General features: G+C 31.4%; 1 protein-coding gene and 1 long non-coding RNA gene across 5 annotated transcripts in view; one reads left to right on the forward strand and one right to left on the reverse strand.

Annotated features, from left to right (window-relative positions):
* Positions 1–26,671, forward strand: part of LOC112688059 (atrial natriuretic peptide receptor 1-like) — a 395,288-nt gene that overhangs the window by 264,037 nt on the left and 104,580 nt on the right. The gene's annotated exons all lie outside the window — the stretch shown is intronic.
* On the reverse strand, positions 21,061–22,011 carry LOC112688060. The gene is made up of 3 exons (XR_003149042.1): positions 21,837–22,011; positions 21,376–21,503; positions 21,061–21,252 (listed from the first exon to the last, which is right to left on the reverse strand). It is a non-coding gene; the product is annotated as an uncharacterized LOC112688060 (long non-coding RNA).

The following is a 26,671-nucleotide window of genomic DNA, read 5'->3' on the forward strand; positions in this document are numbered from 1 at the left end:
CATTTAAAGGAAAGCAATTATTTTTTTATTTGGAGCAACAAATCCTTGAAACTATATTAGTAAACTAGAGTGTCATAGTCTCACAATATCAATAATTATAAATTCACCATGGATTCTGGCTAGTAAAATATTTATTTATGTATTATATCAATATTTTATATATTTTATATATATATATATATATATATAGAGAGAAAAATATCGTGTCACAGTATTTGTGTTCATACTCCTCCAAAATGGCTTCACCGATTTTAATTAAATTTTGTATATACATTTAGTAAGTCTGTGGATAGGTATTTATCTATTTTTTATACTCCTAAGTGCCATTGTTTAATAAATCGTAGTTTGATTTAATAATTTTTGGTCCGGTCGATAACTGCGCAAATGAAAATTAAATATTAAATGATATTATTAAAAAACTATTTAAAAGCTATTAATTTTATTTTTGGTATTAAATGACGGGTATTGTATAAATATTAAACAACAAGATCCCGCAATAGGTGCCAAAACAAACAAGAATGTTAGTTCGAAGGATTATAATGTATGTCGGTTGATGATTAGATGTGATCAGGACAGCGTTTTTCTACGATGTCATGAGCTTTGTCAACAATTAATGGTCGACATGTATATAAAGATAGAGAGCGAACGATTACGATACTTGCGATTCAATCAATACAAGTTGTGTGCGGAAGATTCTCAAAACAATTGTTAGATATCGGTGATGGGAAAGTTACTACTGATGAAACGGGATCAATACAATTACCGACCGATTTTTGCACAATCATTGATTCGTGAGATGCTCTCGTTTACCAGATATTTCTCAATGTACACAGACAATACACCAATCATGAGTGGCTGGCAGAAAGAACAATTTTAGCAGCAAAAAATGTGGACGTCAACGAATTGAATCTCAAGATACAACATTTGTTATCAGGAGACTTAGTGTCATACAAATCTTTTAATACAGTTTGTGATGCTACTGAATCTGTAAATTATCCAACAGTTTTTAAACTCATTGAATTTACTAGGCAAGTCACCACATAATTTAAAACTGAAGGTTGGATCTCCGGTTATTTTGCTTCGTAATTTGAACCCACCATGGTTGTGCAACGGCACGTGATTAGTCATTAAAGAATTAATGAAAAACATTATTGAAGCCATCATTTTAAATGGAAATTTCCGAGATGAAAATATATTATTACAGCGAATCCCTTTAAACGCCTTCAATTTCCAATTAGATTGGCATTTGCAATGACTATCAATAAGTCTCAAGGTCAAACGACGTCTGTGTGTAACTTAAATTTGAGCACATCATATATTTCACACGAATAATTATACGTGGCGTGCTCTCGAATCATCCAGTTTGTTTGTGTTGGCAAAAGATGGGATAACAAAAATATTGTACACTCTGTTGCGTTAAGGGATTGATATTGTTTTTACTAATATTATCATAAATAGCGATATATATATATATATATAATTTTAAAGGATCAATCTTAATAAATTATTAAAAAAATAAATGTTTGCTGTTTTTTCATTTTTATATTTCGTCACCGTTCACAGCACTCCATACATCTTCCACTTAAATACTACATCCTTACACACCTATACTAAATAAGTTATTTTTTTCTATTAAAATATTCTCTAGAAATAATATATATGACAAAACAACGTTTGTTGGGTCAGCTAGTATTTATTATATTTTTTTATTGGCAAAATAGTGTGCATGAGAAACCTAATATTAACTGTTTTGAGTTTTTTCGGCAGCTTGTTAATCAGCATACAGTTTCCGTCAAGTTTTTTTCTGTTCCCTCTTCTGTCTGAATCGTAGGTTATAGATTGAGTAGCGAGGCCAGTTTAACGCGGCTAAATGCCGGGCAACGTATAGGCGGCGTGGCACATACCTACTACGAAGCACTCGAATATAGTTTTTAACAAAGGTTTAAGACCGTAATTGAATTAAAAATATTATTTAAGATGTTGACTGACTCAACCCTACGATCGTGCTCTAAATGACTCCTTTGTCTCATATAATCATTTAATGTCGCATTTACTGTATTTATGTGCCGATATATAATCGTACCACTTACAAGGAACCGGCCCAAAAACCAGACAAACATACTATATGTTATTATAGAACAAACATGTTCTCTAGGACAGTAGACCACTGGATCAGTCCACCTCTGAGGTCCTCCTTAATCTATTACACGCATACGATGTGCACTAATAATATGAGATTCGCTCGCTTTCACCAGTACGAACATTATCAATCCATTATTACTACTGGAAATTATTGTTACTGTTCCAGGCTAATGTAATATGATCGGTATTATTTGTGGCGCATTTAAAATATTCCAAATAAATAAAAATGGTATTCGATATTATTTTTATTGTCTAAGAAGTTAATGCAGTAAATATATACGTGTGCACTGTACTCTGTACCATGTGAACGTATTCGTCTTCCTGTTAGGAATTTTAGAGAAAAAATACATTTCAAATACTCAAAAAATATTACTGTTTTGCTTTTGCTCGCACCTTTTTTCCGCGTGCGACATTAAAAGCTCGTAACAAACTGTACCACTAACTTTCACAAGCTTCAATTTAAGCACAATTAATTATTTAATACTTATAATCATAAGCCGAGACAGGGTATAAATTCAAACGTATTTAAACTTTAATCTTTTGAACAAACCGTAATTTCCGTAAATTCAATAAATCAAATGTATGAATCCTTTATCTTGAATTAGGTTCAAATGCAACTTTTAGAAAGAAAATACCCTCATGGGTAAATGGGTGGAATTTAATGTGTAAAGTTAAATACGATGATTTCGGGAAGTGTAGTTGAATATCATAAAATGAAATCGTACAGGAAGAAATACTGAGTTATACAAATCATAAGTTAATAGTATAATCTTGATAATCCGGCACTAAATCAAGTCAACACTTGTATTAGGTAATCTAGTAATCTGGAATATTTTCACAACACTATAAATATAAAATTATATTGTTGGAATTTCAACAATAACTAACTAGGATTTTTCACTTATATATATCCAGAAAATATAGTATGAAATTAAATTCCCTTCTAAACATGAAATTATTACACCCGTCTTCTACTCATATTTATATATTATATATTATCTTAATATCTAAATAAATTCTTTTATTTTGTGACAAAAAACAATGTTCAATATTTTTTTAACGTTAAAAGTACATATAACTTGTTGCATTTAATATTACTGTTGAATAAATAATCAGTATTTCATGTACTTCGCAATGGATAACGGTTCAAAACTTGTTACATATTTTATTTACGTGTAGCAGTGGTATAAGTATACTATATTTTGGTGTCAACTCTTCCCCAGATTTCCCTCGTGAAAATCGCGTTCGTAGAAGTGCCAGCATACGAGGGCACAACTCAATTAGTTCAGGAGTATTTCCAATACGTTATATACGTTACAACTCAGTAATCAACGTCGTGTAGAAATCAATAACCTCTATAATATCCCTGATGGAATAAAAAAAACAACATCGCTTTCTTTAAATTGAATTTATCGATAAATTAATATTATGAATTTATCGATTTTTCCACTGTGTTCCACTCACAATTCAATATACGAGGTGTGGTTACTAAATACTGAGAATATTGAACTAGGGTTAAGATATAAACAGAAAATAGAACAATTTTTTTATTTTTATATAATCTATGAATATATGGCTACATAAAAAAGTACGAGTTTTAAATGTAAAACCAGTTTTTAAAGTGTTCTTAGTTATCATGCGTGTGCTGTACGTCGAACTTATGCTGGATGAAAATATCAGGCGTGTCTTCATTTTAAAACTTCTAGTGTAATTTAGAAAATTTTTTAATTGTTTTTAATTTACCCAAGAACTAGGCGCTTTTGTACAAATACCGAATAATTTAGCTAGTGATAGAATAATAATAATAACCATAATATTATAGTTTTAATAGTTTTTTTTTTACAATTTGTAAAATTTTAAGATGAGGTAACAACAAACTTACTTTTAATACTAGATGTTTGATTATGAATTACGGCGAATTCATGATATTACCGATTTCATAAATCTACAACACCGATCCAAACAAATTAATTAGTTTAATAGTAATAATTATTATTATTATAATTTATTGTAAGGATATATAACTGTAAACTTTACAAATTTCATGAAAAAGTCTGCTTAATTTTTGAAATCAACAATTATATTTTATCCATTTCATTTTACTAATAGCTATACTCGTATTGCCGAATTCAAGTATTCGACTACGGCGTTGCTTAATTTAACGAAATCGGTTATAGCATGAATTCGACTTAAAAAATTTCTTCTTTACATAAATCAACCTAACTACTTTACCTGTTTATATTATTACAATTTAAATCAAGTTTGAAACTGCCCGAAAATACAACATCTACGTTTAATTCTGAAATCAAACATTGAATCTGCCGACCACAAAATAAGATCATGATTATATATTTTTATATACCTTATAAGTATTGGTAAATCGATTGCTGATGGTCACGTTGAGTTTTCTTTTACTGTGAATTCGACAAAATGTGGACCTAATTGTAGCTTTTGCACTTCAATCGTCAGTATCTCGATAATTCGGTATATATCGGTCGATTTTGCGTGGTTACGGCTTAAGCAAACGGTGAATACAGATACATTTATACCTATACATACTTTAATATCGCAGTCACATAATAATAATATATACCGAGGGCGTCCGATCAAATATGGCACCGATTGGCGTATTGCACAATGCGAAATAGAGTTTTTCAACGTGCCCACGCATCGACCATAATATTGTGTAATAGTGTATAATATTATCTACGGAATGGCAGTCTTGCAGCCGTATTATCGTGTATCGGGAGATGACGTTATATTTGTTGACGAAATAAAAATTCGTGCTCGGAAAACCGTGTAGCGCATATAACAACGTATGTGCATTATGTCCACAAGAAAGGACGAAAAATTAAATCTCGTTATTCGCTCTGCCGTAAAATTTCCAAGGAAAAAAAATGAAAAATTACGGGCTGCCATTTTTTTTTACTTACAATATAACGTCCTTCCATGTAAATATGTATATATCTTATATATATATATACAGTGTATTTTTTTTAATCATACTCACATCATTCGCATGCTGATATTTTGCATTTTTTTTCAAATTCAGATTTATAGAAAATGGATGTGTACCATGAGACTTTATTTTTAATACTTAGATTTTTTTTTTAACATGTTAAAAAGTATCACATGGCGATATCAACTTTTGTTTTTATAGAGGAATAAAATTTTTGTAAAAAATATAATTATTCGGTTAACTGGAATTATTAATGTACCATAGTCATTATTTGGACCAGTACATTTGGAAGTAAACCTGAGGGTTTTTAATAGGTTTATATATTTATTGAAAGATAAATTATTACAGTACACTTACATTTTCTATAAATTATAATTTGAAAAAAATGCATGATTTAAGCATACAAAAGGGGTGAGCATACTTAAAAATTTATAATATTTTAGTATATATATATATATATATATATAAAAATAAACATGGAATACTCTCAGCAACAACGTCACCTGCATTGTCCTCTCGCGTCCGTTCGGAATATGATATTATGTATTCATAAGTATGAACCTATTATAATATATGTCAAACCCGGATAGTCATTAGAAAATTTTGTTTACTCAATGCAGTATCAGTTGCACCCGTCAGTTTTGTGTTTGCCATGGAACGATCCGTATGTATACACAGTGTTGACCGATGGTCGGGAGAGTCGAGAGTTGAGAGAGAGTGAGGTGGAAAGGAATAATCACTTTGAATGGGTGATGGTCGTCTCCGTTGATTGACATCGGCCGTCTGTTTGCGTTATATCTTCACTAATGTTGAAACTCCAATGTGTGCTTACCTCGCGTGCCCGATTCTCTGAAATAACAATCATGTTCCTATCCACAATTAAATATTCAGTGATCGATGACGAAGACATTAACGTATCATCTCGTACAGCCGAAAGAATTTTTTTATTTACGATATAAAAATATACGAGTACGTATAATTTAAAGCATAATAGGGTATGTACGTGTGTGTGTGTACGTGCTCATATTTTCCAGACGATGGAATATTATAATTTCGTTAATTTTTTAATCTATCTTTAGTCCCCCTGAACTAACCATCTGTCAAACACATTACGCGTATATTATTATATTAACGCGGTTTATCGACAAACAACTTCCCACACACTCGTCTAATCCTTTTGTACATAAACGGTCCAGTGAAATAATAGCAGAAATAAAAACAATCGCTTTCCGCGCGTTAGTGTAAATATATTATACGTGGTCACCACGGCCTTTCCGCGTACCGTTTTTTCCCTCTTCTTTCGTACACCCTCGTCGACATCATCGAATACCTGCCCATGCTTCGCCGACCAGATACCGGTAGATTTATTACCGTTCGTTTTTGTGTATTGTAATATAATAGTAATTACGAGCGTGCACGACCTTAATAATTATTTAGCCAATAATCGAAAGAAAACGATGTACACACACACACACACAGACAAACGATGCACAAATATATACTTCGCACTCGTAGGGTAGATGAAAGGTGAAATATCGCGGTTGACACAACGCTATACCAATGCCGTAACTAGTGTTGAGACCGGGGGTGCATAGCACCTCCCAATGATATGTGTTTAAACGGGGTCCCAAAAACTCGAGATATTTTTAATGGTTGCACCGTATCGTAACGATTATGGCTAAATTCGATCGGAATCTTTGTGCTAATAAAATCTATTTTTTATCACCGCACTTACTTGTCTCAGCATGCGTGTATACAATGTTATATTATTATCAAAAAAAAAAAAAAAAATAAATAAATAAAAGTAACGATATATTTGTCTAACCTTCGTCAGTAATAATTAAGTTGATCGCATTATTATTTTACAAATATGTTTTTAACTGATTAATAGCGACTAGCATGGATTATGTTTTTAGTTAGGTTAAGTTGTAATATATTAGCCAAACGGTGATACCAAAAGGAGGCATGGCGATGGTTGTAAAAACGTTGAATACCGAATAACATGTTTGATAAAGTGCTTATATTATTCATTTGTTTTTCATAGTTGGCATACGTCAGAAGTAATTATCGTTAAAGGCCTTATATAGCGATTATGTGGCTTAATCATTATAGGGCAGAAATGGGACAGTTCAGCTACGTCGTTACGATGATATACCGATCCGGCGATATGTCGATTCTGTGATCAGTCATGTACACAATTATTGTATTTTTAAAAATCTTTTATAATCGAAATTGATGTATTTTTCATACTATATATATTAGTATTACAATACATAATTATATGAATTATGAAACAAGTGCGTTTATTGGGAGAAAGTTTTCTGTCACGGTAATCAACAGTAATACACAGTTTGAAGTTTCACGACCCGATGACAATTCATTATTTCTGCTTGCGATTAACGTACATTAAAATACGAACGACGCGTTATAATACAAAGCTTTCGTTGATCGTTTTAAGCACGCGCGTTATCAAATGAACCATGGTAATAATCAATTACTATGGTAATCTTTGACGTGATTTTCTAGACAATGGAATGCTTTTGGAAACAATAATTCAAATATTTTCAATACTATACACACATACTTTTGTAAACTTTGATTTTAATCAAAAATATTAATAGTAAGAACACGTGTGAAAATCAAGATTGATTTGAAAAAACATTTGAAATTTGTAGTTTAAAAAATGATCATTCTAGTAACTAAGTAAGATAAAGTATATATATATATATTCATATTTGGTCTTCTCTACGGCTGCTAAGCCCTTTATCGCGTATTTTTTATTAGTTTCTTTGGCTGGCCATAAAAGATTCCGGAAAAAGAAATAACATTAAGAATTTAAATCAATGTCGTTCGTTGTAATAGTAATCTCGCTAATGTTTATAGATAAGCGATGTTATTATGATTTCGATACTGTAAAAGGATACGATATAGTTTGAATTATTCAAGTAAACATGAGAATTTAAAAATAAAAAAATAACTCAATGTTCACGAAACATAAGATTAAGTTATACAAACAGACTTTTGGGAATAGCAAACTCTCAAATATATCAACAGAATAATGTATACGGTGTTGATCTAACAGCAACAGTATTATACTTTGGCGCATGTGTGTATAATATATATATATACATATGGGTAAACTATAAATGCGTTGAACACTGTACATTATGTGTCATTATTATATATTGTAGTCTGGTGTGAACATAGAGCAGGGATGGGGTTTAGGAGTTTAACATCACCAGTACCGAAATTGAAAATTAATTATATCACAATTAATAGTCAGAGGAAAACTAGCACCTGTGCGATCGAATGTTTTAACTGTCGGTTGTCCCGTAATGTACACTATTGTGTCGCTTAGCTAATTTTGCCTTGTCACAGGTTGATTTGTAGTGGCTGAAGAAAAAAAAACTGAAGGTATTCTACTGTGTATACTATTATCTACAACTTAAAGCGTACGAACAATGTCGGTTATACGTTTATATTTATCGTTACATTAGTTTAAATGATATCTGATAGTCTTCGACAGTCACACTAATTGTCTACTGGTTATAGTGTACGTTCAACCCGAGCAAACGCCGTGCCCACGCATTACGGACCCATCGTTAGCATAAATGTAAAATACGTACATTTTTTATAGGGTTAGTACCATCAAACAAGTATTTAGTACATTTTTGAGCAAATAATAAACGATGAGTGTTATCGTTACATAAAGGTGGTCAATTGATTTAAATATCCATTGCGAAATTATTGCCACAGCGAATGTAAACACATATACGTAGATCTCCTTCCCTCTCAAATATGGTGCACGTTAGTGTACACGTAGTGGCGCGAATATTCTCGGAACAAAATTCAAATAATTAAGAACGGACGGGTAATTCGTAACGGTTAAACTTTCAACGGGCTTTAATACTTTTACTGCAAAGCAATAAAACTCTTGGTCCGGGAGAGACATCTGTTATCGGCGTTTTAGTCCAACTGCGTCATTAAGTGCAGGTGGTACGCCGGGGCTAACACGGGTTGCCGTTAATGTAATGGAGATCATAATTCTCGGTAAAGTTAAATCAATGTGTATTAAATTACCGAATGAAAATACTCGCCACCACCGTCTTTTCATTCACCGCCATAACCACGGCCGTTACACTTTATCTCGTCGAAACTGGCAGTAATGTCGTACAGCCAAACGACTGGAGTAAATTTTATGCTAGATCATCAACTACACCATTGATCCAAAAGGAATTTTGCGCTAATTCTTGGAAATTGATCATTGCGCGCTAGAATAATGAGTAGAGAACCACGTACTGGACGCTTATCCTAGTACAGCGATATAAAACTTCAATTGACGACCGAACGAAGTATTACTTGTATATTGTATTATACGTAATTACGAGCAAGCACTCGGAGAAATCTTTGATGGCATCGAGGTATCAAAAATCAAAAATCGTGAAATTACCATTCACCGTCGATATTGATATTCTATCTGACACAATGGTGTTTAAAAGTAATACGGATTTTACCATGGACTGGAAAATTACTCGCGACTGTATACATCATAAACAAGAATCAATGTTGTAATGTTTCTGCTGACATATTGTTTTCTTTGCAAATAATGATATATCCATATATATATATATATATATATATATATATATAATAATGTCCGCATATCTACCGGACAGAATCCAAAACTTTCTTCTGATCATTGATAAGACAAGTTTAGGACCAGCATGTAAGATTCCTTGGTGGAAATGTCGAATGATCAATTGGGTCAAGTAAAACTTTTTCGGTAACAAGATAGGTTGTTTGGCATACGAATCCAAAGAAGCATAACAAAGTCGACCACCCATCCGAATTACTCTCAGTAGGTCGATAAATGAGGCTAATTGAGCTATGGTGGCTGGTCTTAATATACCATCTGTTTTTATTAATTGACCTTTGAGTTCCGAAAAGTATCTGGCGTGTGTAATCAAAACTGCATGAATGAGAATATGATGTAACTCCTCTTGTTTCAAGGGACCATCTGGAATTGGTTGATGATGGGCCTTGATAGCAAGACGTGGAATGTACGCTAATGTCCATTGCATACGAGTAAAGGACGAGAAACGTTGTAAAATGTCATCTTGTGGTTCAGTGCTAGTTATGGTACTTATGAAGACAGATAGAGGCAGAAATTCGGGCAATTTCTCAGGAGTAATCGGAATGAAATTATATTTGGGCTATTGAGCATTTGAAAAACGAAGAAACTCCGGTCCTTCTCTATGTATTTTACAGACAACTGTTGCAGCAGGAAGAAGACCTCGAGATGCAGGATCGGCTGGATTTTCCTTTGTGTTTACGTAGGCCCACTCATAATCTGGAAGGAGAAAATGTATTTTTGCAATCGATTTGTCACAAAAATTTTAAAAGTTTTTTGAGGAGCAGTCAACCATAATAAGACAACTGTAGAATCAGTCCAAGCAAGTACTCGTGAGATGGACATTTCAGACATGAGTAAAGTTTTGATTCGATTTAAGGTTTGAGCTAATAATAATGCTCCACAAAGTTCCAGTCGTGGTATGGATAGTGGTGCGTACGGGTCAGCAGCCTTTAATGGTGCGACCTTTGTCTTGCAAGTAACAAAATAAACGTTGATAGAATTTGAAGTGCTTATTACTCGTAAGTATACATAGCAGCAAAACCATTTGATTATGCATCAGAGAATCCTATTAGTTGAATTTCTGTATGCGATCGGATATCAATATGTCGAGGAAGAATAATTGAATCGAGTGCTGGTAGTTCTCTTACAAATTGATCCCAAGTACAGTGAAGATGTGTTGGAAGTGGAGTGTCCCAATGCAGACCCAGTTTCCATAATTCTTGCATAAAAATCTTGGCCCATAACAATGTGGGTCCTAAGAAACCAATTGGATCAAATAGTCTAGCGATGGTTGAGAGTACTTTTCGTTTGGTATATTGACTTGGACGAAGACTTATGTGGTAAGCAAAATGATCTGATGATGGGTCCCAATGAAGGCCTAAAACCTTCACAGTAGCTTCACCTTTGGGATCCAATGACAATCATTTTACATGATCTTTAGTGTCGATGTTCTCCAAAATAACCAGGCAGTTGCTTGTCCACTTTTTTTAAGGTGCATCCACAAGAATTCAATATGCCGATGATGTCTCGTTGAATGACAGATAAATCCACATCTGTATCTACTCCTACCACGATGTCATCAACGTACGTTTGGCGAGCGAGAATATTTTTCGCGGCTGGGAATTTTGAACCAACCTGAGCATCTAATTCATGCAAACATCGAATAGCCAAATATGGAGCAGAAGTAACGCCATAAGTGACAGTACGAAGTTCATATTCAATCACTTCTTCCTCAGGAGATTCACGCCATAATATATGTTGGTACGCACAATCATTGGGATTTAAGAAAATTTATCGATAAATTTTGGTTATGTCTACAGTTAACAGATAACGTTTTAACCTACTCCTTACAAGAATATCAAAAATATCAATCTGCAACTTAGGACCAGCCATAAGGACGTCATTTAGCGATAAACCAGACGATGTAGAAGCAAATGCATCGAACACAACATGCAACTTTTCGATCTTGTTACCGTCACGTTTCACGACAGCATGGTGCGGGATGAAATATTTTCCAGCCTGAGTCGCTCTTTTCATATGACCCAGAGCCAAGTATTCCTTCATAAACTGCTGATATTCGGCGTATAATGCTGGATCATTATTTAAATGGCTTTCAAGATGAATAAGCGTTTTTGCGCAAGTGAGCGAAACTCACCTAGGCCATGATTTTGCAAAAACATACTGGAGGGAAATTGGGATTGATTCTTCCTGAATTTCGAATGGTTTAGCGAAAAAATACCGTATCTGTAAATAAAAGTGCAACACAGAACCTGCCATGTTCATCACGCGTGGTTGTTTCTGAAAACCATTTCTCACATTGGTGATCTTCAGTGATGGAACTTTTCGATTGCGTAATTTCTTCAATTGACCAGAAATATTGAAACATGTCATTTAAGGAAGATGACGTCACTGACAACGAATGAGCATAAAACGCATTCTGTTCATCAAGGAGTCCGAAAACAATCCATCCCAAGAAAGAATCCACCGCTGACGGTAAACCTTGACGTTGTAAAATATTAGCTCGGGGCTTCATTATGTGAGGAAGCAAATCTCCACCAATGAGCATATCTATAGACAAGGGAACATCAAATGAAGGGTCAGCCAATGATAGATGACCGTAAGACTGACGAACACAAGGTGCTAATGGCACAGAAGACATGTTAGTGATAATCTAAGGTAAAATAATGATGTCAGAACTACAGAACAACGGTTCATGATGTTGCCATGGTATAAAGTGACAACTGGTAATCCCTTTTACGTTATCAATTGATTTCGTTGATAAACCAACTATGCCTATTTGACATATGCGTCTGGGAAGGCTTTGATACACATTGCATGGTGATGGCTGATACTTGTGATCCGCTATCCAATAATACACGAACGGTTTGATAATCACCACGGCTGTCACGCATACGAACTATGGCGGTTCCCAACACGACCGTGAAAGTGGCGCATGACAACCCAGAGAATTTAGTAATGTTATATTGTGAAGTGCTTTGAATAGGATCGTTTTCTTGTACAACACATGACGAGATGGAATCTTGATGAAGTAAAGAATGGTGTTGTTTTTTACGTATTGAACACGACCATTTAGATTTACATGCTTTTGCCGTGTGTGAAGGACTCAAACATGAAAAACACAATTTTGTTGACAACGCCGTATCTCGCGTTTTTGTATTGGAAGATACTTGAAAACTTGACAATGATACACAAAATGTTCTCCTGTACAACATGGATATTTTGGATTGAACCCCTTTTTGCTAGTTGATGTAGTGGTAAGAGATGACCTGGTTGTCTTATATTCCTAGAGTCGTGTGTGTTTCTTTTCAGTTCGATCATTGTCTGGACCTTTGGTATTCTCCAGAATTCTACAACGGTGTTGAACGAACGTAAGCGAAGAATCAAAAGTAGGAATAGTTTCCTGCAAAACACTGGCTTCGAACAATTGTCGAGTAATCGGGTCCAATAACCACGACCCAATATAAAATAACATAAAGTCAGATAGATTGTCTACACCAAGCGCAGTAATCGCGGCAACATTTTCTTGGAAAATATTAATGAAGTTTAGAAGAGACGGCAATGATTCTGCAACCAATGGGCGAAATCATTAACGATTCATTAATGTCTTCCAGGCAATATCATAATTACTGTCAGTGAGAGGTAATAAACTGATACAAGACAATGCCGGACCAGATAGATAAGATAATAGGTAATGAAATTGGTCAATTTTACTTAGATTGTCATTTCGGCGTATTAAGGATACAAACTTATCACGGAAAGGTCTCTATTGAATTAAGTTATCATTATATTTAGGCAAATCGATTTTAGGTAATGCTAAAACGGAAGACGTGGAAGTCGATATATGCAGGGCGTTTAACACAGAACTATTCATTGGTTTAACACTGAGTAATTTAGCGGCTATAGCACAAGTGTTGTAGTACAACTCTTCTGTGGAGGTTGTTACGTCTGAATCAATGGAAAATTCATCGACGATATTGAGTTCTATTAGGACATCCAAAATCATATTTTGTTATTCTTGAAATAATTTGAATAAAGTTTCTAATTTATCCATGCGAACTGCCAAATCTTCAATCAACGCACCATTATTATTGACTTTGACAGCCATCGAATGTATACTATGGATAGAATTGACAGTTTGATCACGCACAGCATGCGCGTGCGAATTTTTAGCTGTATTTGGCTTACCCATTTTCCAAATAAATTATTTCGGCAAATATCCGGCTCGAAGGACCAAAAATGTGCGCGCGAAGTTCTCGCAGGTGTATCTTACGAGAACTTATCGCAACGGCAGAATCCGGTCGATTGCCACACGTATAAATGGAAAACCAAAGGATTAAGGAGGAGAGATATAATAAAAATGATTAGCAGAACATTGAATAAGCTTACGAACTAAAGGCAAAAGGAGGGGGGGAGCAACGTATAATGTACAAAGTAAATGTTCCCATAGGCGCACAGAACAAATATATTTTATTTTTATAAAGATAATTAAAAGGTTGACCTATCTCCAGACGGCGTCGCAATGACTGGTAACCGAAATGATCCACGTCCACACTAAATTGAGTATCACACAAGTATAATGATGATGGGCATCATATAATTTCAACAAAATACAGTAATGGCGCACTTATTAAAATGGCGGCAAAGGCTCATTTATTGAACGACGACGAAGGCGGACGTATCACGTATAAGACGACAAAGGCGTCGTATTATAGCACAAAGAACAATGAAGGCGCACTTAATTAACGGCGACGAAGGCGCACGCGTCACATGTACAAAACCGAATGCGATAGAAAAATGGCAACGAAGGCGCACGTACAGCCGGAATACAAAAACAATACAAAACACCAGAAAAAGTGAATAATAAAACGCAGTCCAGAGCGTGTTTTACACTCCTGTGCTGGCGGCGAAGAAGGAGAAAACATGTACGTTCATCATACGCGTTACCAACTCGTCTACGCCAGGACACGCGGAAGTGTTACCAACTGCGCCTTATTGTTAATATGTAACAGGACTGAACAAACATTATGTTGATTGGTTTTCCAATTTATTGGTAATAAATCAAATTCTGAACGTCCGATTAAACTAATAAACAACTCTTTTCAAACACGCTGCAATTTTGTATCAATTTGATAAATTTATTTCGAAAGAAGTTTATTAATAATTTGTTGTAATAAATAGTAGTTATAATTTTTAAAACAGAATTTTTTATTCATACCTATTTTGAATTAATACTCGTACATTAATTTCTGATTGTTCGTACTCGGTCGTTAAATTGATTAATTTTTATTCTAATCATGATGTTCAGTCGGAAAACAATTATTATTTCCATCTGAGTTTGAATCATCTATATATTCAATTATGATTCAGATTCTTAATATTTCACTTTGTAAATATAACTCAGACGGATTTTAAATACTTCTATTTTAGTTGGGAATTTAAGAAATTTACTTTGAGTTTGCTTTATTTCACTAGATATTTTGGCGATGAAATCAAATCTCTAGATTAATACTTTCTCTCAATCTTTTACAATTTAGAGTTATATAAAACATAGTATTGTATCGAACGAAAGATACAAAATGTTCAATATAATCCGATGTATCTTACAATTCATATTTGATTATATTATTGATAATTGTATTTAAATTAATTTGTTTATAAATAGTTCATAAAAAGTTCATAATATATAAAAAAGATGTCAGATAAAATAAAATAATATGAATGTGATTTATAAAAATATTATTTAGATAAAACTATTACACTTCTTTTTGCTTCTATAATCTGCTGAATAAAAGTGTTTTATATAGTATAGTTTACTGATGTTTATATCATCGAATTTCGTTTTTTTAGTGCTTCTGAAAATCTTGGTGGTCAAACTATATATAATCGAGCTAAATGCTTATCATTAAATGTATGCAGAATAATTACATACACGCATATTACAAGTACAAGGATGCGTGGTTTTTTAACCCAAAATATGTTCTTCGAGACAGTAAAAAGGTTTGGCGCCTGCTGTTCTCGACCCTTTTATGTAATTAATTCTCGGTCGTTTGAATTCGTACGCGTTAGAAATACAAAAAATAATGTTTATATTTATATATGTATTATATTCAATTCACTTTAATGGAAAACAATTTAAAGCGTTTGTCTATTGATTAATTAATATCCGTCAAATAATGAAATAAAAAAAAATAAAAAAACATTTTTTTTTTAATGAAACTCGAAACGTGTTATAAACAGTCGATTTTTATTTTCACATTTCATCGCACTGTAAATATTTTAAACTATAGGTACACTTTTAGTAAAATCAGACTCTCTAGTTATAAAGTATAACTCGTACTAATAGGTTCATACAGGATTCTATATTTTATAAAGGTTCGCATTGACGATTTACTCGTTAATTTTGTTAATTTTCAGTAGTTGTCTTGAACTATGAAAACATTAAAATAAGTGACCACGCTAATAACAATAGTACTACAAATATGTATACGATTTTTGTACTTTTTAAGCACTAGTATAATATCCATCATTAAAGTCCATAAAGCTGAAGAGTTCAATGTAGTTGTTTAATCTAAAATCAATGAACGAATCATCTACACAGAGTATTTTCTTCGGAGAATCACTGATGATAAAAAAAAAAAAAAGCTACTTAAAACAAAATAGTTAGTGGTATTTATTGACTGTAAAAGGATTTACAATAGATGGTAAAAAATATTTCATTATTAAAAACGTAGTAATTGTTCGCGAAATACCTATAATATTGGTATGCGTGTACAGAATGCAGTGTAGATCTTTAAAAATTTCCAATTTGGACCGTGAAGATCACTTAGTTTTGTACTACGATTACAACTAATTAGTAGTTTTAATCATGCAGATGAAGTAAACTTAACAAGTTATACATCTTAGCTCGAAATTAAATGCAATGTATATTTTTAATTAAAATATTTAATAATAATATTAATTTTATACTGAAAACCAAGATGCTATACTGTTCGATGCTTTCAATTAAATCCTTATCGAATTGATGATTTTATCATAGCGAGAAACCATTGTTCCTTGTTATAAAATTACTTTGCAACAATAGAAATACAAGTCATAGAATTTATTATATTCTAAGTGATTTACACAATAGTTGTTAGTATTGCCCCGATCATATTATGTCATTTAAATGTAAACAAGGTTATAATAACGTTGCTATACGGACGAAAATCTATGTTGAAAAAAAAAGTTAACTAGTTTTCCATAACAATCTTTTTACATTTGAACCATTACCAAAACTACTTATTGGAATCAAATAAAAATACAAAAAAATATAATTTACAGTAGCAATGAAAACGAACATGGTTTTTTCTTTTAATTACTGCTCTTATTATTCTTCAAATCTTCCATGAAGTTCGATTATGTACTATTAATTCGATTACATTTAAAAAGAATATTTCTTAATATAGGGTTATTCAAAATGATTCATCTGATTTCAAATGCTTGGATAATTTTATTTTTTATTTTAAGAAAAATATGTTATACATTAAATAAAAGAGAAATATGTTAAGTTTAACTATAAATATGTTACCTATAAATATTCTATATAAGTTCCTCTGATCACACGAACAACATCTAGCCGATAATCAATCTCATTCCATATTTTTTGTAACATATCTTTTGTAATTGATTCCAATAGATACACGGATACACGTAGGATGGTATGTGATTTTTCCTTTGCCCAAACACCCTGTTTCTTTAAACTGCTAATACCATTGACATATGTTCTGAGAAGTCGATACATTGATCCCGTAACGACGGCGAAAATCATGTTGCACGGTTCTTACCAATTCACATTTTGAAAATCGCAACACACAAAACGCTTTCTGCTGTTCGGTTAACATACGATTATTTGCATAAAATAATTTATTGCTTAAAATCAATAATTGTAAAACAAACAATTAATGACATTCTAAAACTTGGGTATACCATCTTTCAATTGGTATATAATTTAATAAGATAAAATGTATAATTACCATTTTATAACTATTTAAAATCGGATGAATCATTTTGAATAACCGTGTATTATATTAATCAAACAAACTTATTATACAATATCAAACAATTTCAGGGAATCCACTATTTCCAGACTTCTGCCCTAACTTTAAACACAACTTTATCTATTTTACGCCTTATTGAATGTAAATTTAAAAAATATTGTATTTATTTCATAACTCTATCAAGTACCTATCGTAATAAATGATTGCGGTATAATACAATATATATATATATATATATATATATATATATATATATCGTATTTTCATAAAGAATGAAAATAATTGATGCATTACAGAATAATAAAATTTAAATTTAAGACATCTTCGACAAACTTGAGTAATCTGTTAATTCGTAACGCAATGAATATCTATTGTTTTTGCGTGTTTTCTATTAAAAAAAAATAATAACGGTGATAAAATATTGTTTCCAGGGTATATACATGCAGATATACGTTTTCATTCGGCAAATTATCTGATACAATAAAATTGATTTACCAAAAACCAGTTAGATTATCCGTTATATTTTGTAATATTTAGTAGTCTCAATTCATTGCCGATTTTGTAGAATAAGATATTTGTGTTTTTGATGCCGTCGTTGATTAATTTACTATGTTAAAAATAACAAACTACATAAGGCTTAAAAATATTCTTTTAACATAAAACTGTTTTATTTTAATATTTATTAGAGATGTAATTTTAATAATTTGTATATTTTCTTGAATAGGTAGCTGTATTATATTTGAAGTAAGTTAAAAATACGCACTTACATTTTGGTTGAATTAAAAACAATTTACAAACTTAATTTTGTATTTTTTGAAATTATTTGGTTTTAAAGATGTTATATTGTTAATACAAGGCGATTATACTATCTGTACATCATATTTTACCTCAAGTGATATTTTGTAAAACATCAAACTTCAAAGCCTTACATTTTTTTTTAACCTGAACTATTTGAACTTAAAACATATAGATTGAAAACTAGTGTCATTATCACCTATCCTATATGTAACTCTATCATCCAATAAACAGTTACTTTAGATAAGCAAAACAGCATGAAATATCGTATTGTTAAAATGGAAAAAAAAACATGATAAGATAATTTCAAATTATGAACTGTTTCATTATTATTGCACTCTGTAATTTAGATTTAAAATATTTTTAGTTAATATTTAAAAGCGAAATAAACCAAAATTAGTTTTTTGAGTAACAAAAAAAACCAAATAATTATATTCTTATTTATATATATATATCTGTATACCAATAATAATAACCATCTCGTATAGAACGGAGACTAACCAGAAAATGTGTCTAATGTGTTAGTTTCAATTTACGATGGTGATTATCATCAAATGGAATATTATTTTAACTTTTGAAAGTCTGAGGTTCTAATGTACACAATGAAAACAAAAAAAAATCAATATGAGCGGGGTTGCATTAGCGAAACTTTGGACTAACGAAATAAATCAAGTGAACTCGTGAGCACATAATAGCAGTTAACTTTATCGATTTCGTTCTAACTGTACATTTGTCATTCAATGTTATAATTACATATTATTTATATCGACATCCGAAATATATTTTCGACAGCAGGTAGGATACCTATCACCTCTACCATCGTTTGATATTTTCTTCCCGGGTCACATCACCGAGCAGCACTTGTAGCAAATCGATTGTAATGTACTACATATTACTGTATGCATTAGGTAGTAAAAGTACATATTGCTATATTGCTTTTTACACGTTTTTTTTTCATAAATCAATATAATATACACTATGTATAAACCTTGAACTATGTAAAAGTAGAAACTTTATGTAAAAACCAACCATTAACTGAAAAATGAAACAAAATAATAACAATATGAGGGAAAGCATCATAAATTAACACACGCATAAGTAATTAAAAAACAACGCTATTAAGTACATTGATCAGCAAGGACATTTAAGACTTCTAAGAAAAGGCAATCAGTTGACGAAAGCAATTAACTCATCAAAAGAAACCGATGAGGGGGCAACTCAGCAGAATATATTTAAGGGTTCCGGATCAACTACTAATTCAGAAAATATCCAGTCATTCAGTGAAGTATCTCTACCTGTAATTGTCATCAACGTTATACTGTTTAAATTTTTCGTGTTGATTTTCTTAAAAGTGTCAATAAAATCACCGTAATATTATCACTAGTGTTCCATATTGTATTTAGAATATTTTGTCAACACTTTAAAATTGTTGCACTGTCAAATTAATTAATTTGATAATGATATTTTTGTAATATTATGTCATTATTATTTTGATAATACGATTTTCGGTACGTGGGCCAAACTTCATATTGCTCGGTGTAAATCGTTTTCACGCCAAAATTGCAGTCATGCTTCACTGCTGGTACAAACAGCGTCGTGGTCGTTGTGGTCGTCATCTGTTCGCTACACTTGAACATACGTGGAGACATAGGTAAACTAATTGGAATTATGGGTTGGAAAAACATGAATGTCAATAGCCCCTATGGAGAGAAAAAAATTGGTCGCTATGCTGGCACAATAAATTCGTAATATAAATATATTAAATTATGCTTATTGTTATGTCTGAAAATACACCATCGAGTATCGATTAATTTCCCGTCTACCTACCAAAGTAAGAGGAGAAAATTTTTCCCTACCCCTGGCTTATCTAGATTTTCAACTACACTCACGCAAACGTCATGTATAATAGTGATGTAACTATTCGTATAACAGTTTTGCTGCACCTATGAATCGAACCTTGACGAGCATCGGACGTATTATCTTGACGCAGTTCTTGCTAATTCCAGCCTATGATCTACGCATAATGCTAGTTTTACTAATAAAAGCACATTCATGTTTAGTTTATTCTACCTTGCAGTATAATATATCGACATTGGCTCGGCGCATATTGATAAAGTTTTAGAGATGGCAAAAAATAACGTTTTTTTTTTTTTTTTTTGTCATTGTTTCATATGTTAATTTTATTATTAGTTATAATAATAACTGTATTAAATATGTATATTTTTGTAAATGAGGAATAACACCACACGTTTTAATGTATTTCGTCTATAACTAGAATTAAATAATCAATAATCCCCTATAATCATATGTATTCAATGGTATTCAAATTTTTCAATGGGGGGAAGGTTACGATTTAGGTCTATACAATAGATAGGTATACACAAAACATATTATTTAAAATTTTATTTTACTTTATTAAAAGCATTTAAAGTCAAACAATATTTTAAATACATTAAAATTTACATCAACCGTAGTTTTCTAGTTTTGGTCGCTAATTTATTTAGGACATCATCAGGGTTTATCATTATTTCACTGTGTATATTCATCATTGCCAAACCATTCAACCTATTTTCACATATGTTGTTTTGTAAATATGTTTTCAGTCTTTTTAATGTTGAAAAAGATCGTTCACTGTTAGCAGTTGCAACTGGAAGAGTTGCTAAAATCTGTAAAAGTTTAAAAGTAGAAAAGAAAATTGATATGTTACATTTTTTTAGAGCGTCGAAAGCGTTTTTTAGTAAATCATTAGTTCTTGTAAATTGTTGTTACCAAATTTTAATTTCACTCACAGCTGTTAATACACTGCAATCTTAATCATCTTGATACATTTCAACTAGCTGCTAGATTTTTTTCTTCATATTGTATATGTATACTATTGGATGATAGTAAAACAACGTTAACATTTTCAATCATAGATCTAAGAGATGAAAATCGATCATTTAATTGATTTAAAAATGATCTATAAATGGAATGAATAAAGATATTTTGGGCAACAGATGCAATATCCAGGCAAATCAACTTGGATATTGCATTTGTTTTTTTTGCTTATTAATTGTACGAAGAATAGTGTAATGAACTCAACACATTTATTTATTTCTTGTTGATGAAATAAATTTAACAGATAGACATATATTTTTTACATATATTTATATTATGAATATAATAATAATAATAATCAAAATAAGAAAATAACAATTTAGAAGTAAATTCATATACACATATATAGTTATAAGGGTTTAGTTTGACTCACTGTTTTAGCAATTTAAATTGTGAGATGATGATATGAACTGCGGCAGCACGCACGATGGTGATGACGTAGGAATGACTATGGTGTGTACTGCGGTAAAATGTAAGGTGGCGATACGGTGGTCACTAAATACACTATGTATCTGATATGGAGTGGGGATATCGTAGAGGGATGGAATCTTGGGTGTACTTCGCTAATAAGCCCGACAGTACGGATTACTCCGTACCCTCAGCAATAGGTAGATACACACCAAGATTAACGTTTGAAGGTAGGGAGAAGTATACAGGTTTGTCAGCCCGACAGTACGGATTTCTCCGTACCCAGAACTACACCACTGAATGTATTGTGTTGGGAGAGAAATGTACGAGTCAAACTGGTATACATACTAAACATTAGTATATATATATATATATATATATATAAATATAATGCATAATGCTAATAAAGAATACAAGTCAATGTAACGATCAGAGACCAGAACCCGTGATACCTGTTTGAGCAAGGTCGTTATCTGCTGAATTTTTTGACGACCCGATTGAGCACGGTAAAAAAAAATATTGTGTACAACGTTGTCAGATTTTTACTAGTATGTATTGTAGATTACTAATAAGAAACTAATTAACTATTAATCGAAAAAAATTCGCTATCGATTGATGGGTACCTCGGAAGTTTAAAATAACTTTGATAGATGGGAAAGCAGAATTTTATCTTCAACGATTGCACTGTTATTGTATGTATTTACGCTGTAAATAATAGCCAGTCTGTTCTGTTGTCTCGTGTGCTCATGTTGTACTCCTAAATAACGTATATTTTGCAAATTGAAATGGAAAATAATGAAATAAAAATTATTTCATCCAAGAGAGGCAAAGAGTTAGCTAATGTCGGAGTTTTCAAGTATAAGTTTATTGGGATTAGAAAAAATGGTAAATAATTAAAATATTCTATGGTTCAAAACGACTACGTCTCACACATTTTCGTGCTCAATCATGTGGTTTTTGGGGTTTTTTTTTTGCTTCCTATTGTTTGATTGCAGCCGTACTCAATCGGGTTCCAGCCACCAAAACTGTAATCGAAAAGAACTGGTACTGGAACCGGTTTACCTTTAAAATTTAGGAACCGTAACTGAAACTGGCACCTATATTTCTAAAAATGAAAAACCGTAACCTTAATTATAAAAGGGTTAATTTAGGTCAGTTATTTAGATTAGTAAAACTATGGTAATAACAATTTTGTTTGTCCATTTGTTGGTTCAGAAAAATTAAATTCAAATCTTTTTATGTTTTTATTATTTTGTGTTGTAAACTGTAATAGCGTAATGCATTTAATTAGTAAATTTGTAATATTATTATTATTATTATTATTATTATTATATGTTTATTAATTTATTACAATTTACAATGAGTATATTATATATCTTATCTATTAAATATTAAATATAATTCATGTTTATAAAAAATTTGTAGCTACAACAGTAGCCAGTATTAATTTTGATTTTTAATTAAAATTAAATTTTAAATTAAAGATATTTATTTCATCAAATTATAATATTTCACAATATTACAAAATACTTTACAAATTCTTACTATGAGTTGGAATAAAATAACTTAACCTAACTCAAAGAAATATAATAGGCTTATATAATATATATATATATATATATATATATATATATATATATATATATATATATATAATATATTTATAATTATTTTTTTAACTATTCATAATACCTTCTACTTTTATGAAATTAAACAATTACATTTTAAACAAAAATAAATAAATAATTTCATATTTTTTTTTAATAAATCTCTAATAATCAAAATTAACCGATGTTATCCGATCCTAGAACCCTTACTCTTAAAAAACCGAAACCTAAAAATTAAACCTTAAAAAATTAATTGAACAACCAAAACCTAAACCGGAATCGAAAAAACCTATCGGTTCCAGTCCCTGGTAACGATGGTATTTACTAAAACGTGAATTCGTTTATTTTTCTCTTCCTATCAATATGCTCCCTCGAGTATGGGGCTTTATGTGACGTAAGTCATCGAATATACTGCGATTATGGTTAACCAAATATTCAGAGTAACTGCATGTAAAAAACTTAAATTAACCCTGGTAAATGTTTTAATTAATTAATTTTTTTTTTACGTATGGTAAGCATTTGATTGGCCAAACCATAGTCTTACTGATCTGTATTGTGTACAAATAAAAGGTGTGAAAGATGTATTTCAAAAATAAGGGGCTTCTGTATTTTTCTAAACTTTGTATATATTTTTTTGAAAACTATGTTATGCACCAATACATATAGATTGCCCTTGCGAAACTGCCGGGCAACTGTCTGTTAGTCGGTTGACGTTTTCTACAGAGTTTTTGGGGCTTTTTCCAACATTGACGGGTAAAGTAAGCGACTAAGAAATATGTACGGTATACGATGCTTTAGCCGACGTAAAATATGTCGATCGTATGCGGTCAACTGCAGTTACCGTATAGTAAGGCGTACCAGATAGTGTACAAGGAATGCTTGCGATGGCATTCCCTGAATGAATTGTTATGTTATAAAATCTATAAAAACATGAAATATTTTTTAACTTTTATTATAAAGCGTACAATATGTAATGAATCATTCCATTAAGTATGCATGTGAAATATAATTGTTAACTTGATACACATGAATAAAAGCAGCCATCCAATAGCGACATTTTATAAATTGATTAGGTTAAATTTGATATGTTTATTTTTCTTTATACTCATATTTGTAAATCGTTAATTTAAATTCGAATCTTTATAGAACTTTCTTTTCAATCTACCAGGAGGATTACCAAGAACCTACACCAAATATTAATGGATCTCAATGATTTGTTAGTCAGAAGCGGAATCGTGTGTACAAGATTTTGACATTTTTTTTGATTGTGTTTACTTTTAAATTTGTATGAAAGTTGTAATTAGAAACACAGAAAAGAAAATTCGTGGAAAAAACTGGAAAGATTTTTTTTTAATTGATTAGAAAAATAATTATTTAATGATTTTATCCAATGATGGACACGAGTTGCACGCGTGAAGTATCAATATTTTTCGAAACTGATGTTGTTCAAGTCAAAACTAAGGGCTTCTTTGAAACTGTTAAATGTAATTATAGTAGGGAGAGGGGTATATTAAAATGTTATTTTTTTTTTTTCAGAGTTTGCACGTTCTGAATAAGATCTCTGATACTGCTTTTGTGTATATTGTATCTAAATTCTGAATTATGATTACAACGATTGTGAACAATGCGCTCCACGTTAAAGCTTCTATACATATTCTTAATACTGTTCATAGCAACTAAATGCGTATTGTTATTTTCTTCGTCAAATATTTTATGTATACGATATGATTTTACTTAGTACATGTGATCGAACAAAATTGATATATGTTATTTTTTTTCGATTTACACAGATAAAACTACGCGTTGGTAATGATGTATACTTATTCGATTAATACTATAACAACTGTATAACGCAATCGATTTATCTTAGCATGGAATTACCGCAATGCCTTATAGACTATTATGACCTTGGAAGTAGCTCAACGATGTTCCAATATACTTTTTAGGAGAAACGAAAACCTATAATAATTGAATTTGAGTCAAATCCAAAACACTGATCGTCAAGGATTATAGGTATAATATTATTTTCTCAGACGTTGATTTATTCGTTTCTATTGTTTATACGTAGTTTAAAATTTAACAATATTTTTTTGATCTGTTATCTGATCACGTCAGGTATGGAAAAGAAAAATATGTAGTAATAACTAAAAAGCTTTGAAAAATATGAAAAACATGATCGTAATATATGTTGTTGTTCTCGAAGATTTTTCTCATCATGGAAATCCGTCACTTCGAAATGGTTGTCGAGCAATAGTAGATATAATGAATACATTATAAAAATTGATTCGAAAACCTGTTATAATTGGTTACCGACAAATATAGAAATCAAATCGAATCAATTGCAGTCAAAAGTTCTATTCACCCATTTCAAATCTTTCAGTCTTTCAATATTTTTATAGAAGTATTGTCTATAAAACCCTCTGCAACCCCGCGTAATTGAATTATATGCATATAACTATTTTAGTCAGTATGATCTTAAAACTAATAGAGACTCGTTTATTCGTCAACTGAGACAAAAGTACTTATATAAATTATTACTTATACTATTATGTTCTATAGTATTGTATTTCCGCGAAGTTAGTGTTCGTAATGTGTCTAATTATATATTATTTTTTCTGTTTTTTTATTTCACTGGATTGCAATATGTTTATTCATTACAAAATTCCGTTCTAATATTTTAATAAATGCTACATGTGGCACTCGTTCTTCCGAACTTGTAGAAAATTATAAATAAATAAACTGAAATTATTATATTATTATTAAATTATTATATTGTAAAATATTCGAAAATTCACCACGAGCAATTAATATCTGGTACTATTTGCGGTAATTAAATACAAACAAACACGCATTAGAATCATTTGTTCGTTAAACGTAATATTTGGAACTTACATACGTGTTTATTGAACCAAAACAATGCGATCACGATTGCAGTTTTTCAAGGTAAATTTTTACTTACGCATGCAGCTAATGTTTAAGTCAAGAACTAAAACCTATTGGGTTCTTTGATCCCGGTTACGGTTCAAGTTATTGAATTAATTTTTTAAGGGATCTGGTTTTTTTTACCTCCTGGCTTTACATTTCGCCAGTGTATTCAAACCACACTCGATCCTCCCGAATACTTCTCATCTAGACAAAGTGAACGAATTTATCTCTTCACCACTACCTATGGCCTTACCTGCCGAACACACGA

The sequence above is a fragment of the Sipha flava genome, unplaced genomic scaffold (assembly GCF_003268045.1).
Source record: "Sipha flava isolate LNK unplaced genomic scaffold, YSA_version1 36_pilon_pilon, whole genome shotgun sequence".
Lineage (NCBI taxonomy): Eukaryota > Metazoa > Arthropoda > Insecta > Hemiptera > Aphididae > Sipha > Sipha flava.